Genomic DNA, 16,741 nt, shown 5'->3' on the forward strand with positions numbered 1-16,741 from the left:
TACTGAATGCTCACTGTGTACCAGACATTGTCCTAAGAACTTAGCTTAGATTGTTTCACTTACTCAGAATGTCTTCTACCGTAGACGACGATGGTAACATAGCAGACAGTACATAGTAGGCAGTATTAGCAGAGGCAGAAACTAAGTCTCAGTGGGAAAAGTAACTCATCCACGATCATCTTGCCAACAGTGGCAGAGACGACTCTGAACACAAGTATAATTTGCAGTCCATGTTCTTTTAATTTATTTTTTATCCAGTAGTACTCTATTCCATGTACAAAAGTTTTACTAATCTCCATATGTTTATGAAACTGATCCTTGCCCTGAAGGTGTTTGTATTCACAAAATATCAGAAGTTTCTTCTTTGGATTTCTAGGTTAAACTCCCCATTCCATTTAAATGGAAGATATAATCATTTTCAACCATTCTTTACATCATCCTTTTAATATATTTTTATTTTATGTTTATTTTATATTTGTATTTATTTTATATTTATATTATATTTTACTACCTATTTATCAAACTTTTAACAATATATGACATCCTTGTGAGGGCTGGTCAAAGGACAAAGCCATAGACATGTGGACCATCTAGAGTTCAATCCTGCCGCCTATGAATAAACTTCTCAGAGTCTGTCACATAGTTCTTGGGTTAAATATCATTAAAGCACTGGAAAGGGTTATATTTTCTTTAATTTGTTTTACAGTTGAGTATGACCAAGTTATGGGGAATTTTGGGATTGGTGCATACACGTAACTGTGATGAAGGCTGCTCATTTTCTGCACTGGCAACCCCAACAGAAACATATTTGTCGGTGGGACTTTGGTCTTCGGGAGTGTCATGATTCAGTGACAAAGATCAAAGGAAGGAATTTGGGAAGTAAGTACCCCAAAGAGAATAGGAATTCAAGGAGCTAGGAAACGAATGCTAAGCTCTGAGTTACATAATTTTTAAATGAATTGGAGTACTCTTTACAGCTAATGTAAACCATTGCAAGTACGTGGAATTGTGTCATGTGAGGTTAACAACTTGTTGGTATCATGATCGTAATGATAATAATAATAAAGATTACAATAATGTGCACTTTACACATTTGTAGATCATGTTTACTTTTCACTTCACATCACATTTGAAGGAGAATTCTAAGATGCCCCCCACCCCCAATCCCCTGCCACCACCCTCACTCTCCTCTGATCTCTTCCCCTTGGGTAAGGGTGGATCCCCTGAGCATGATGAAATATGAAGGTGTGATCACATTACATCATAGGGGTAAAGAGAGATGATCTGCGTGGCCTGCCCTCATCAGGTGAGCCCTTTAAAGCCGACCTTTCTCCATCTGGTGTTAAGGGATTGGAAAGCAGTGAGGCATGCTCTTCCTGGCCTGGAAGCAACAACAGCGTATTATGGGGAGGGCCACACGGCCGGGAACGGCGGGCAGCCTCTAATTGCTGAGAATGACCCCTCACTGACATCTCGTGAGAAACGGAGACCTTAGTCCCACAACCATAAAGAAATTTGCTCAACAGCCACATGAGATAGGAAGAGAATCCTGGGCTCCAGAATGGACCACAAGCTGACACCTTGATTTCAACTTTCTGAGGCCCTGAGGAGAGACTTCAGCTAAGGTAGATCTGGACTTCTGACCTATAGAAACTATGAGATAATAAACGGGTATTGTTTTAAGCTGATGTGTTTGCGGTAATTGGCTATGCAGCAATAAAAAAACTAATACAACATTTAGTAAGTCATCTGGTTCTCATTATAGCCTGTGAGATGAGATAATACAGGAATTCTGACAAAACAGATTACTATTACGTTATTATAGATAACACATATGTTCTTAATATGAACACAGTGCTGTTCTACGACCTTTATAATCATAATCTCATTGACTCCTTACAACAATGCTAAGCGGTAAGTATTTTTATTAGTCCCTTTTACAGATGAGAAAACTGAGGCAGAAAAGACGTCAAGTGATCTGCCCAGGGTCACACATGATGAACTAAACCCCTCAGCTAGTTAGTGAAAAGAGCAAGACCTGGATTCAAGTCTCTTAAATTCCAATTCTGTGCTTTGAGTTTTGGTGCCTCAACAGAGACCAGTCATATCTCAGATCTGGAAGCAAGTTCTAGGTGACTCAAAAAGAAAACATTAATTGTTCTAGACTATTGTGAATGATCTAACTTATTAAGATGGCATTATTAGAAGTCATTTTTGTCAAAAAATAAAAATATTAAAATACTTCCATTGTGGGCTTCCCTGGCGGCGCAGTGGTTGAGAGTCCACCTGCCGATGCAGGGGACACGGGTTCATGCCCCGGTCTGGGAAAATCCCACATGCCGCGGAGCGGCTGGGCGCGTGAGCCATGGCCGCTGAGCCTGCGCGTCCGGAACCTGTGCTCCGCAACGGGAGAGGCCACAACAGTGAGAGGCCCGCGTACCGCAAAAAACAAAAACAAAAACAAAAACAAACAACAAACTTCCATTGTTAATACTGAGAATATGAAAGGATGAAGCTAGTTGATAAGCCACTCACAAAGGATGAACACAATCCCAAGGTGATTTCCCCTGCAGAGTAAAAGTGCTATCATGGCAAAAAGTACCAATGCATCCCTGAAGTATGGCCACCAAAGGGGGCTGGGAGCTCAGGGGAATGTTGTGAAGTTGTTAGGGTAGCAGGTGACCTTTTCATTCTTTCTCTTTAACTTTCTAGACTCATGTATTTGTGCATTAGCCGAGCAATTTAACAGCTTAGACCAGCACCTGTTGAAATAAAGCAGTTGATAAGTAGTTCATTATCAAATTGAAGGAATAAATGCCTTTGTGTATTTACTAACTGATCACCAGGTTCTACCACAGATTTTACAGAAAACCCACTGCCACCATCCACATACCTGGGGTGCTCTCCTGAATGGAGGAGTGGAAGAAGTGATCGATTGGTCTTTGGTTGATTGATACAGTAAACATTTTTAAAGCTATGTGGTTGACTAAAGAATAAAACAGAGGTGCAGACTTCTGAACAGAAAAGATATTTTCTTGGATGAGTCATTACAAAATATTAGTTTAGAAAGCTTTTTAAAAAATAATCTGTTACTCAATTGAGTTAATTGGATGAAAAGAAGAGAAGATTATTACGTTTAAAAAGAAGTAATGGTAAGACTTTTAAACACAAAGAATGTTAACAGCAAAAGAATAAAATCTATCTTTTAAATTTATGGATACAAATATATTTTTGAAGTACTTGAGTACTTTCAGGTTTATTTTCAGGGAGAAAACCTAGATATGTATTATATTCTAAGATTTCTAGGACTATGGTATCATATAAGGACTGTAGGTTTGAGTGAGTGATGAGTATTATTTTTATTTATTTTTTAACTCTTAAAAATTTTATTGAAGTATAGTCGATTTACAATGTATTATTTTTATTTATTTATTTATTTAAAAAAACCTTTTATTCTATATTGGAGTATAGTTGATTAACAATGTTGTGTTAGTTTCAGGGGTAGGGCAAAGTGATTCAGTTATACATATGCATGTAGCTATTCTTTTTCAAGTTCTTTTCCCATTTGGGTTACTACATAATTATTTTTAGATAGCTGATTTTTTTTAAAAACCTACTTTTGTCATACACATAATAATAGACATAGTTCTGTTGTACTGTGATTTACAAAACATATTTTCATGTTTATTAGCTTGTGTTGTTCCCATGCCAACTCTCTCAGGTGTACTATCACTGACATTTTACTAATGACTCAGGAGATTTAAGGAAATTGTTTAAAGTCATGAAGATAGTAAGCAAGAGAGAAACAGGACATCTTTTGCAGGCAATTCCATTTTCTTTCCATTATCTTAAAGATTTACTGCACTTTCAAATATATTTTAGGGGCAATACCAATAGGTCAGTGCAGAGAAATGTATTTCCGATTTTAGCCCTTAGATTCATTTCAGCATTGGCAGCGCCCAGGTAAAATCTGGGTCACAGAATTGAATGTGGGGGAATGAACTGTCTTTGATTCTGGAAATATGAGGATTAAGCATCTGTCCAGCGAGAACTGAGAAATCACTCTGTTCTCTCCACTGATAAAGATGTGGTGGCAATGTAAATGTTCCCTTAACGGAAGGGCAGAAATGGGGAGCACACGTTCTTTCAGAGTGAGGGAAACACAGAATAAAATTAGATTGTGACGAGGGAAAAAAGAGCCTCCCAGATCTGGTGTTCCTCATAAAAGAACCACGGGGGTGAAGAGGAGATTCACCAACTATACTGGGTCCAGCTGCTCTTTCCCCTGTAGTTGTCTCACTTCCCATAAAGTTTTACACCTTCAGTGAATTAACTCAGCGACTCATTCAAATGTTGCAGTAAGAATGTGGTCTCCTCCAGACTCTAACCCTAACCTTCCTAAAAGGCAGCAGTATGGTTTTCATTCTGAGATATCTAGAAAGTATAATGTTTTTCAACTTTATGTTGAAAAATACATGAAAATTCATTAATATAGAAATTTTTATATTTAACTTTTCTTGTTAATTCCATTTACTATCAACGTGCACAACTGTCTATAAGCACACATACACACAGTTTGAATCAGGAAAAATATTTCCAAAACTATAATGAATTGAGTCATACGAGTTTAGCACTTAGAAATGTTAATGCCTCACGTATGTGTGTATGCACAAGCAGTCTCTTGTGGCACACGGTGCTGGTATCATGTGAAATGAATAAACAAACAGGGTAATAGAGAATTACCATATATACATACATACGTGTGATTTACAGAACTTCAAAAACTTGATCATAATATACCCCACCAAAATGAGGCTGACTGTAATTGAATTCTTTTATGATTCAGATCACGCTGAGTTATTTTGCAGGATAATCAGTTTACCTTGCTGTATTTAGGTTTTACACAAGCATGATGAAAATAAAGACAAATAATAGAGAGAGAACTGTACGTGTTTTGTTCTCACATGGTTAAGACCTCCAAAAACAAGTGTTTCATTTCTGTCTCTCACTAAATGGTTATGTATGAGAACTAAAAGGCAAGAAGATTAAAACCAGTTTTTCCAGTTTGATTTCCTTGAGAACTCTGTGATTAGAAAGTACAAAAAAAAAAAAAAAAGGTTAAATTTGATATGGCACAAATTAGTAGATTTCTTTATTAGCATGCATGCCAGATGGGAAATAATTTTAAAATAATATTGACTTATGTGTTAAAAAGTAAATTAAAATAGAATGGTGTGCATGAGAGCATATGCACCAAATACAAATAATATCTTCATTTAGCCATTTCTTTACAATTTAATCAATATAGTACAGCGAGGGTGGAGAGAGATTTAACTAAACCAGCTGCCGACTAATATTCTAAAGATACCCAGTCTTTTTCCATTGCTTGTGAGACACTCCTCTGAACACAGTATGATGCCACAGCAAATGTGAGTTGCACGTGTGGGCAGAATGAATAACTGGGGGTTGATTAATGAAGGGGCTTGAGGGACTCAAAATCCTAAGAATGGCTGTAATTGATTGCTAGGATTAGTGGATGAGATTTTCATACCACCTGATCCTTGCTCATCTTGTCAGCATTTGTCCCTCCTGCTTACCTTAAATGAGAAGTTTATGGAAATGAAAGGGCAGCAGACAGAGGGAGAAGCAGCAGTTAAGAGCAATTGCCTGCGGAAGAAAAGGTAAGGCTGAAAGAATGCAACCAGGTGGGTTGGGCGTGGTCGATACCATCACTGATTTCTGTTTTGTACCAGGGTCATGGTGGACTCGTACATCAGTTTTGACCCTCAACGTCAACATCAGGTGGAACAGCCCAGCAAAGAAGTCCTTCCATCCCAACTTCTCTTTGAATGGAAGAACCCCATCCATGTCATGCTTCATAAGGATGCGGTCAACAAGGCCTTGAATGCTTCTGGCAATGGTGAGCCCTCTGCCTTTTGCCAGCGCTGTCTTAGTTTGACGCATCCTTCCTACATTCCTCAAATAGGCGTCTTCCTCCTTCTAACTCCCTCTCCTTGTTTCTAGTTTTGTCATTAGCAGCAAACAGAATATGTTGTACCTTTACATAGTGAGTTGCCCCATCAATTTTTATTTTGAAAAGAAATTTTCAGGTTTTTAACACAATAAAGAAAAGAAAACCATTCACGTAGTTGACTACTGTCCTTTTGGAAGTAAGGTAATGAAACGGTAGCAGACTATGCCATCCTCAGATATGCCACTTTGGAATAAGAATTATTTTGAGCTGAAGGCAACTGAGAAGGAACAGAAGCCAGAAAAGCTCCCTGCCCTCTTCCTAGTTGCCTCAAAGCAGGACATACATTTTCAAAAGTGTCTCCTGCTCTCTTCTCTCCAGGAAAGACAAAAGTTAATCCCCAGATGTAGCCTGTCCAGTGGGAAGACAGTAGCAAATACTCAGCAGTGTTTGCAGAGTTCTCATTATTCCACAGTCTCACCAACACTTGATGTTGTCACACTTAAAAATTTTTGCCAATTGGGTGGTAGTATAATGTTTCTAGTATATATTTACAATTGTTTTTTCTTTTAGTAATGCAGCCTTAGTAGACTGCTGCGGAATCTTAAAAAAAACACACACACACACAAAGTCTTGCATTACTATTAGTTAAAGTAAACTTTTGCCAAGTTAAATTCCCAAATGTTGGTTTTTTTGTACAGATTGCTCCCAGTTGACCGTTTCTAATTTTTACTGGAAGATCTAAAGCACAGCTATACCTTTCAGCTTTGCAACATCCTTAAGTACTATGAAAATGTGTCAGTTGAGGACCTGTTGTGCTCTTTGCCCTGTGCAGGGCTCTTGGCACTCAAAGATGGACAAGGCATCCAAAAGGAGCATGCCTCTGATGGGGACCATGGACTCCCGTTTTTATTATCTGAAGCCCCATCTGTGAAAATGCTGGCAGGTCAAAGGACACAGCACACATTCCCAGCAGATCTCTAAGAAAACTCCCATTTATTGTCTATAACTATTTTATTATACTGACTTTGTACATTGCTTTCATTTCATTGTATAACGTTACCTTCTCAAAAAACTTCCACATAACATGTACACTGGTATGTGTAAAAACGAACAATTTTGGCTCCATATAAGTTATCCACTTTCAGGTGCTGTGTAACTCTAAATTAGATATTGAATTTTGGAATTACTTGATCATTTTTAGTAAAAATAATTTAATGATTCAAAATAAACTACTAAAAAACCATGATTTATGCATACACTACTTAATTATAGAAAGTCTTTTGGCATACTTTTCCTGTTTATAGTTGTAGTTTTTGAGTGGTAAAATTTCCAAATTTAACTCCAATAGAAAACATAAGGACTATAGCATCTATAATATTCAGTCATGAAATTTAAAAAAATAATAAAGTCTATTAATTTCATATGAGGTAAATATTAGTTATCCAAGTAACAAAATTTAGAATTAATGAAGACTAAGATAGACAATAAAAGATGTGCTAACGAGAGACCTTCAAGATGGTGGAGGAGTAAGACGTGGAGATCACCCTCCTCCTCACAAATACATCAGAAATACAACTACACGAGGAACAACTCCTACAGAACATCTATTGAATGCTGGCAGAAGACCTCAGACTTCCCAAAAGGCAAGAAATTCCCACATACCTGGTGATGGGGCTGACAGGGTCTTGGTGCTCCAGCTGGTGTCAGGTCTGTGCCTCTGAGGTGGGAGATCCGAGTTCAGGACACTGGTCCACCAGAGACCTCCTGGCTCCACATAATATCAAATAGAGAAAACTCTCCCAGAGATCTCCATCTCAACGCTAAGACCCAGCTCCACTCAACGACCAGCAAGCTACAGTGCTGGACATCCTATGCCAACCAACTAGCAAGACAGGAACAAAGTCCATCCATTAGCAGAGAGGCTGCCTAAAATCATAATAAGGTCACAGACACCCCAAAACACACCACCAGATGCAGTCCTGCCCACCAGAAAAACAAGATCCAGCCTCATGCACCAGAACACAGGCACTAGTCCCCTCCAAAAGGAAGCCTACACAACCTGCTGAACCAACCTTAGACTCTGGGGGCAGACACCAAAAACAACGGGAACTACAAACCTGCAGCCTGCCAAAAGGAAACCCCAAACACAGTAAGTTAAGCAAAATGAGAAGACAGAGAAACACACAGCTGATGAAGGAGAAAGGTAAAAACTTACCAGACCAAACAAATGAAGAGGAAATAGGCAGTCTAACTGAAAAAGAATTCAGAGTAATGACACTAAAGATGATCCAAAATCTTGGAAATAGAATGGAGAAAATAAAAGAAACACTTAACAAGGAACTAGAAGAACTAAAGAGCAAATAAACAATGATGAACAGCACAATAAATGAAATTAAAAATTCTTTAGAAGGAATCAATAGCAGAATAACTGAGGCAGAAGAATGGAGAAGTGATTTGGAAGATAAAATAGTGGAATTACTGCAGAGCAGAATAAAGAAAAAAGAATGAAAAGAATTGAGGACAGTCTCAGAGAGCTCTCGGACAACATTAAACACACCAACATTCTAATTATAGGGGTCCCAGAAGAAGAAGAGAAAAAGAAAGGGACTAAGAAAATATTTGAAGAGATTATAGTTGAAAACTTCCCAAATATGGGAAAGGAAAGAGTCAATCAAGTCCAGGAAGTGCAGAGAGTTCCATACAGGATAAATCCAAGGAGAAACACACCAAGACACATATTAATCAAACTATCAAAAATTAAATACAAAGAAAAAATATTAAAAGCATCAAGGGAAAAACAACAAATAACATACAAGGGAATCCCCATAAGGTTAACAGCTGATCTTTCAGCAGAAACTCTGCAAGCCAGAAGGGAGTGGCAGGCCATATTTAAAGGGATGAAAGGGAAAAACCTACAACGAAGATTACTCTACCCAGCAAGGATCTCATTCAGATTCAACAGAGAAATTAAAACTTTTACACAAAAGCAAAAGATAAGAGAATTCAGCACCACCAAACCAGCTTTACAACAAATGCTAAAGGAACTTCTCTAGGCAGGAAACACAAGAGAAGGAAAAGACCTATAATAACAACCCCCCCAAAATTACAAAAATGGTAATAGGAACATACATATTGATAATTACCTTAAATGCAAATGGAGTAAATGCTCCAACCAAAACACATAGACTGGCTGAATGGATCCAAAAACATGAGCCATATATATATATGTCTACAAGATACCCACTTCAAATCTAGGGACACATACAGACTGAAAGTGAGGGGATGGAAAAAGATATTCTATGAAAGTGGAAATCAAAGGAAAGCTGCAGTAGCAATCAATTCTCATATCAGACAAGATAGACTTTAAAATAAAGACTATTACAAGAGACAAAGAAGGACACTACCTAATGATCAAGGGATCAATCTAAGAAGATATAGCAATTGTAAATATCTATGCATCCAACATCAGAGCACCTCAATACATAAGGCAAATGCTAACAGACATAAAAAGGGAAAGTGACAGTAACACAATCATTGTAGGGGACTTTAGCACTCCAATTTCAGCAATGGACAGATTGTCCAATGTGAAAATAAGTAAGGAAACACAAGCTTTAAATGACACATTAAACAAGATGGACTTAAATGATATTTATAGGACATTCCATCCAAAAACAACAGAATACAATTTCTTCTCAAGTGCTCATGGAACATTCTGCAGGATAGATCATATCCTGGGTCACAAATCAAGCCTTGGTAAATTTAAGAAAATTGAAATCATATCAAGTATCTTTTCCAACCACAACGCTATGAGGCTAGATATAAATTACAGGGAAAAATCTGTAAAAAATAAAAACACATGGAGGCTAAACAGTACACTACTTAATAACCAGAGATCACTGAAGAAATCAAAGGGAAATAAAAAAATACCTAGAGACAAATGACAATGAAAACACGACAACACAAAACCTATGGGATGCAGCAAAAGCAGTTCTAAGAGGGAAGTTTATAGCAATACAATCCTACCTCAGGAAACAAGAAACATCTCAAATAAACAACCTAACCTTACAGCTAAACTAATTAGAGAAAGATGAACAAAAAACCCCCAAAGTTAGCAGAGGGAAAGAAATCATAAAGATCAGATCAGAAATAAATAAAAAAGAAATGAAGGAAACAATAGCAAAGAGCCATAAAACTAAAAGCTGGTTCTTTGAGAAGATAAACAAAATTGATAAACCATTAGCCAGACTCATCAAGAAAAAAAGGGAGAACACACAAATCAATAGAATTAGAAATGAAAAAGGAGAAGTAACAACTGTCACTGCAGAAATACAAAGGATCATGAGAGATTACTGCAAGCAACTATATACCAATAAACTGGACAACCTGGAAGAAATGGACAAATTCTTAGAAAAGCACAACATTCTGAGACGGAACCAGGAAGAAATAGAACATATAAACAGATCAATCACAAGCACTGAAATTGAGACTGTGATTAAAAATTTTCCAACAAAAAAAAGCTCAGGACCAGATGGCTTCACAGGCGAATTCTATTGAACATTTAGAGAAGAGCTAACATCTATACTTCTCAAACTCATACAAAATATAACAGAGGGAGGAACACTCCCAAACTCATTCTAGGAGGCTACCATAACCCTCATACCAAAACCAGACAAAGATGTCACAAAGAAAGAAAAGTACAGGCCAATATCACTAATCAACATAGATGCAAAAATCCTCAACAAAATACTAGCAAACAGAATCCAACAGCACGTTAAAAGGATCATACACCATGATCAAGTGGGGTTTACCCCAGGAATGCAAGGATTCTTCAATATATGCAAATCAATCAATGTGATACACCATATTAAGAAATTGAAGGAGAAAACCCATATGATCATCTCAATAGATGCAGAGAAAGCTTTCAACAAAATTCAACACCCATTTATGATTAAAAACGTCCAGAAAGCAGGCATAGAGGGAACTTACCTCAACATAATACAGGCCATATATGACAAACCCACAGCCAACATAGTTCTCAGTGGTAAAAAACCGAAACCATTTTCACTAGTTCTCAGTGGTAAAAAACCGAAACCATTTTCACTAAGATCAGGAACAAAACAAGGCTGTCCACTCGCACCACTATTACTCAACATCGTTTTGGAAGTTTTAGCCACAGCAATCAGAGAAGAAAAAGAAATAAAAGAAATCCAAATTGGAAAAGAAGTAAAGTTGTCACTGTTTGCAGATGACATGATACGATACAGAGAGAATCCTAAAGATACCATCAGAAATCTACTAGAGCTAAGCAATGAATTTGGTAAAGTAGCAGGATACAAAATTAATGCACAGAAATCTCTGGCATTCCTATACACTAATGATGAAAAATCTGAAAGAGAATTTAAGGAAACACTCCCATTTATCATTGCAACGAAAAGAATAAAATACCTAGGAATAAAAATACCTAAGGAGACAAAAGACCTGTATGCAGAAAACTATAAGACACTGATGAAAGAAATTAAAGATGATAGAAACAGATGGAGAGATACACCATGTTCTTGGATTGGAAGGATCAACAGTGTGAAAATGACTATACTACCCAAAGCAATCTACAGATTCAATGCAATCCCTATCAAATTACCAATGGCATTTTTCATAGAACTAGAACAAAAAATTTCACAATTTGTATGGAAGCACAAAAGACCCTGAATAGCTGAAGCAATCTTGAGAAAGAAAAATGGAGCTGGAGGAATCAGGCTCCTGGACTTCAGACTACACTACAAAGCTACAGTAATCAAGACAATATGGTACTGGCACAAAAACAGAAATAGAGATCAATGGAACATGATTGAAAGCCCAGCAATAAACCCACGCACATACGGAATGTGCAGGAATGTGCAGTGGAGAAAGGACAGCCTCTTCAATAAGTGGTGCCGGGAAAACTGGACAGCTACATATAAAAGAATGAAATTAGAACACCCTCTAACACCATACACAAAAATAAACTCAAAATGGATTAAAGACCTAAATGTAAGGCCAGACACTGTCAAACTCTTAGAGGAAAACATAGGCAGAGCACTCTAGGACATATATCACAGCTAGATCCTTTTTACCTACCTCCTAAAGAAATGGAAATAAAAACAAAAATACACAAATGGGACCTAATGAAACTTAAAAGCTTTTGCACAGCAAAGGAAACCATAAACAAGACCAAGAGACAACCCTCAGAATGGGAGAAAATATTAGCAAATGAAGGAACTGACAAAGATTTAGCCTCCAAAATTTACAAGCAGCTCATGCAGCTCAATATCCAAAAAACAAACAACCCTATCCAAAAATGGGTAGAAAACCTAAATAGACATTTCTCCAAAGAAGATATACAGATTGCCAGCAAACACATGAAAGAATGTTCAATATCACTAATCATTAGAGAAATGCAAATCAAAACTACAATGAGGTATCACCTCACATCAGTCAGAATGGCCATCATCAAAAAATCTATAAACAGTAAATGCTGGAGAGGGTGTGGAGAAAAGGGAACCCTCTTGCACTGTTGGTGGGAATGTAAACTGATATAACCACTATGCAGAACAGTATGGAGGTTCCTTAAAAAACTAAAAATAGAACTACCATACGACCCAGTAATCCTACTACTGGGCATATATGCTGAGAAAACCATAATTCAAAAAGAATCATATACCACAATGTTCATTTCAGCTCTATTTACAATAGCCAGGACATGGAAGCAACCAAAGTGTCCATCGACAGATGAATGGATAAAGAAGATGTGGCACATGTATACAATGGAATATTACTCAGCCATAAAAAGAAATGAAATTGAGTTATTTGTAGTGAGGTGGATGGACCTAGAGTGTGTCATATAGAGTGAAGTAAGACAGAAAGAGAAAAACAAATATCGTATGCCAACACATATATATATGGCATCTAAAAAAAAAAGAAAAGTTTCTGATGAACCTAGGGGCAGGACAGGAATAAAGATGCAGACGTAGAGAATGGGCTTGAGGACACGGGGAGGGGGGAAGGGTAAGCTGGGAAGAAGTGAGAGTGGCATGGACTTATATACAGTACCAAATGTAAAATAGATAGCTAGTGGGAAGCATCCGCATAGCACAGGAAGATCAGCTCCGTGTTTTGTGACCACCTAGAGGGGTGGAATAGGGAGGGTGGGAGGGAGAAGCAAGAGGGAAGAGATATGGGAACATATGTATATGTATAACTGATTCACTTTGTTATACAGCAGAAACTAACACACCATTGTAAAGCACTTATACTCCAATAAAGACATTAAAAAAAAGTGTTAATATAATTAGTGTTTGCCCCAGTGTGAAATCCAACACATATATCCTCATTAGACGGAAAAATTTTAGATCAAATAATGAGAGCTTTTATAGTTGCATAACATTTTACATTTTAATTAGGACTTTCATATTCATTTTCATATTTGAGGAAAAGAATATCCTTAATATTTGTGATAGTCTTTAGTGCTATTTGCCAAATCTTTCTGGCTTTCGACCTCCTGGTATGATTATATTTCCCACCACCTGAAGAGATTAAGCATGTCTCTGTGACTTGCTTTGGCTAAAACTGTGAGAGCAGGAGTATCCTGAAACATTTCTGGGCAAAGTTTTGAGAGCTTGTATGCAGTTCCTCACATTTTCTTCTCCCTGCCTTGATGATCACAGAAGCACGTGACAAGATGGGGCCTCTATCAGCCTGGGATTCCGAGTGACTACAGGGCTCAGAGCTCACAGCTGATTCACAAGCACTTAGTATGAGAGAGGCACAAACCTTCGAGAATCTGAGCTTGCTTGTTACCACAGAAAACTCTTGCCCATCCTGACAGACATTCTTCAAAGGCTATAGAGAAGAGTGGCTCACAGTGAGAATTTGGAGTCAGGGTCCCGGGTGGTAGACCACTGAGCAGGTATTAGTTGTCTTTGCTGTTATTCCTACCAGTAGTGCTATTGCCGTTCTATAGGCTTCAAAAACTGAGAAACAGGGACCATGAATGACTTATCTAAGGTTGCCTGATGTATTCATTCATACTATTATTTTTATTGTTACTTTATAGACAGATAATTATGGCACAAATACTATAATGGTGTTAAAGTGACAATAAAATAATAATAAAAATAATAACAGGTAAATTTATTAAATTCTTGCTATGTGACAGGGCTTAAGTACATATATTAACTATTTTGAAATTCAGGTAATTTTTAGAGTCCTAAAAACTGTAGCATTTTGACTATAGGTTGCCATATGTTCAATTGTTCAACATATTTTAAAATGTCTTATTTCAAGAATTACATATATACTGTAAAGTACACTGGTGTTAAATGGATGGCTTGATGAATTTTCACAAAGTTGACCATCTTTGCCATCAACATGGATAGAGATATAACTAGGACCAGAACCCTAGAAGACTTCCATGATCCCATCCAGTTATTAACCCCTCCCAAAGTCACTGTTGTCCCAATTATCATAGAATAGTTTTGCTTAATTAGTTGGAAACTCTGTATAAAAGGAATCCTATAGTAGGTACTCTTGTATATAAATTCTTTCACTAGACATTGCATATGCAATTTTCATCAGTTTGGTACCATGTTTACTTGTTTACTTTTTTATTGCTCTATAGAATTTCATTGTATAACTATAAAGATATTCATTTCTTAATTTTATTGTTGCTGAAAATTTGATTTGGGTTGTTTCTAATTTGGGCTATTACAGTTAATGCTCTTAGAAACAAATACATGCATACATACATAAATACGTGTGTATGCATGCACACAATACCTGTACCTTTCCTTGTACAAGTATAGGTGTGTCTGTCGATTCTATGAGTCAAATTTCTGGGTCATAAAGTAATTATATATTTTACTTTAGTACAGTGGCAAAAAGTTTAACAGAGAGACTGTACTAATTTACATTTTTACATACAGTATATGAAATTTCAGGTTGCTCTGTATCTTCCCACTACCTTGGTAATAATTTGTCTTTTTTTTTGCCATTCTAGTGGTGGTGAAATTATTTTCATTTTCCTCATGATATTGAGCACATACTGCACATTTGGGTATCCTCTTTCATGAAGTTTTGGTACAGGACTTTTATCTACTGAAATATGTTTCCCTCCCTTTTCTTTTACTGATCTGTAGGAATTGTTATCATATGTCCTGATTATGAATTGTGTTCTGTTTAAGTAATCGATGCCTTTGCCAAGGTAATTAAGATATTCTACTTGATGTCTTCTAGGAGTGTTATTTTTTAATTTTCACACTTTGTCTACAATCCATCTGCAATTGATTTTGTATATGGTGTGATACAGGAGTCAAGATTTATATTTGCTTGGTGGAAAATATATTCAACTGACCCAGCACCATTTTAGAAAACATTATCATTTCCAAAGCATTTCAGTGACATTTTTGTCATAAATCAGGAGATTTTATATATACGTGCTGATATGTTTCTGGTCTGTATATTTTGCTCCAATGACCTGCCTATCTGTTAGATCCTAGCTTTTCCAGTAGAGTCAGAAACAGATGTGTTCAAGCTATAGTTTAAGGACTCTCAATAGCATTCGAAATATGACTAATATATTTGACTTTTAAAGCATAAGTTGAGTCGTCACAAATCTGAAGTTACACTAAAAGAGACTAAATGGATTTTTATTTGAAATATTTGAATTTTAAATATCAAATTGGAAGTATTTGAAATAATGGAACCATGCCTGATGATGAGAAAAATAGATTCTCACTTAAGCACGTGATGATTTCATAGTTATTTTTAGGAATGCCATCAACAGAAATTACATTTGTGTTATGCCAGAATTGCTTTTCCACTTGTGGTTTCTATAATTCAGTCTATTTTTAGTCATTGTAAAGAGGAAAATCACAAAAAGATCAATACTGTCAAGCCACACCCATCTGCTTTCAGTAACATATGAGTAGGCCCAGGGAAAAATGCCAAAGTTGTGGCACTGAGTAATTCTTTGCTCTTGTCGTGTTATATTCCAGGTCACTGAAATCAAAGGGAAAGCTGGAAAGTAAAATGGTGTCTGTTTTATTAATTCTCCCTCAGGGCTGTTTGCGTACAGAGTGTAGCCCAACTGAAAGCAGCTCTTTTGCCCCTTTCCTGTTTGCCCATTTCCCTTCCCCTCTAACCTTAAAAGAATGTAATTACAGAAAAAAAGATCACTAGGCAATTTAACCTAACTCCTGACCTATGCTCTCCTGAATGCACACCATGCCTTGCCTAACCTGTTGATTCTTTTCCTAGGTAAAAAGAACGAAGAATTAAGCAGTTAAAGAATGAATAGCTCTCTATCCTCAACAGCCCGCTTAGCAATCCTGCAGGTGGATCACATAGGCAAGATCACATCTGAAGAAAGAGTCATCTAGTTTGCACCCAATGGAGAATGATACAGAACCCAACATCCTGACTTGATGATTCACTGAGATCATTCTCCCTTTAAAAAATGTCCTGGCTGAGCAGAATGCTCAGAGTTGGTCTCAGGACACGAGTCCACCTTTGCCCCAGGTAGCCGGATATTCTGATTAAAGCACCTTTCCTTTCTATTGCTACTCGCCTCTCAAATTATTGGCTTTTGAGGGGTGAGCAGCAGAAGCTGAGTTCGGTAATATAATGACGTCAAGTCACTATCACGAGGCCTTTAACATGCAAGAATTCATCATGGTAGCTGGATCACCAAAGCCAAGAAAGGAAATCACAAGGCAAGCAGAACTAAAACTCTAA

At 37.1% G+C, this 16,741-nt stretch overlaps 1 protein-coding gene across 1 annotated transcript in view; it reads right to left on the reverse strand.

Annotated features, from left to right (window-relative positions):
• The window catches only part of KCNH8 (potassium voltage-gated channel subfamily H member 8), a gene marked incomplete at its 3' end in the record, with an annotated part of 385,548 nt that overhangs the window by 125,658 nt on the left and 243,149 nt on the right, over window positions 1-16,741 (reverse strand). The gene's annotated exons all lie outside the window — the stretch shown is intronic.

This window comes from Stenella coeruleoalba (assembly GCF_951394435.1).
Source record: "Stenella coeruleoalba genome assembly, chromosome: 5".
Classification (NCBI taxonomy): domain Eukaryota; kingdom Metazoa; phylum Chordata; class Mammalia; order Artiodactyla; family Delphinidae; genus Stenella; species Stenella coeruleoalba.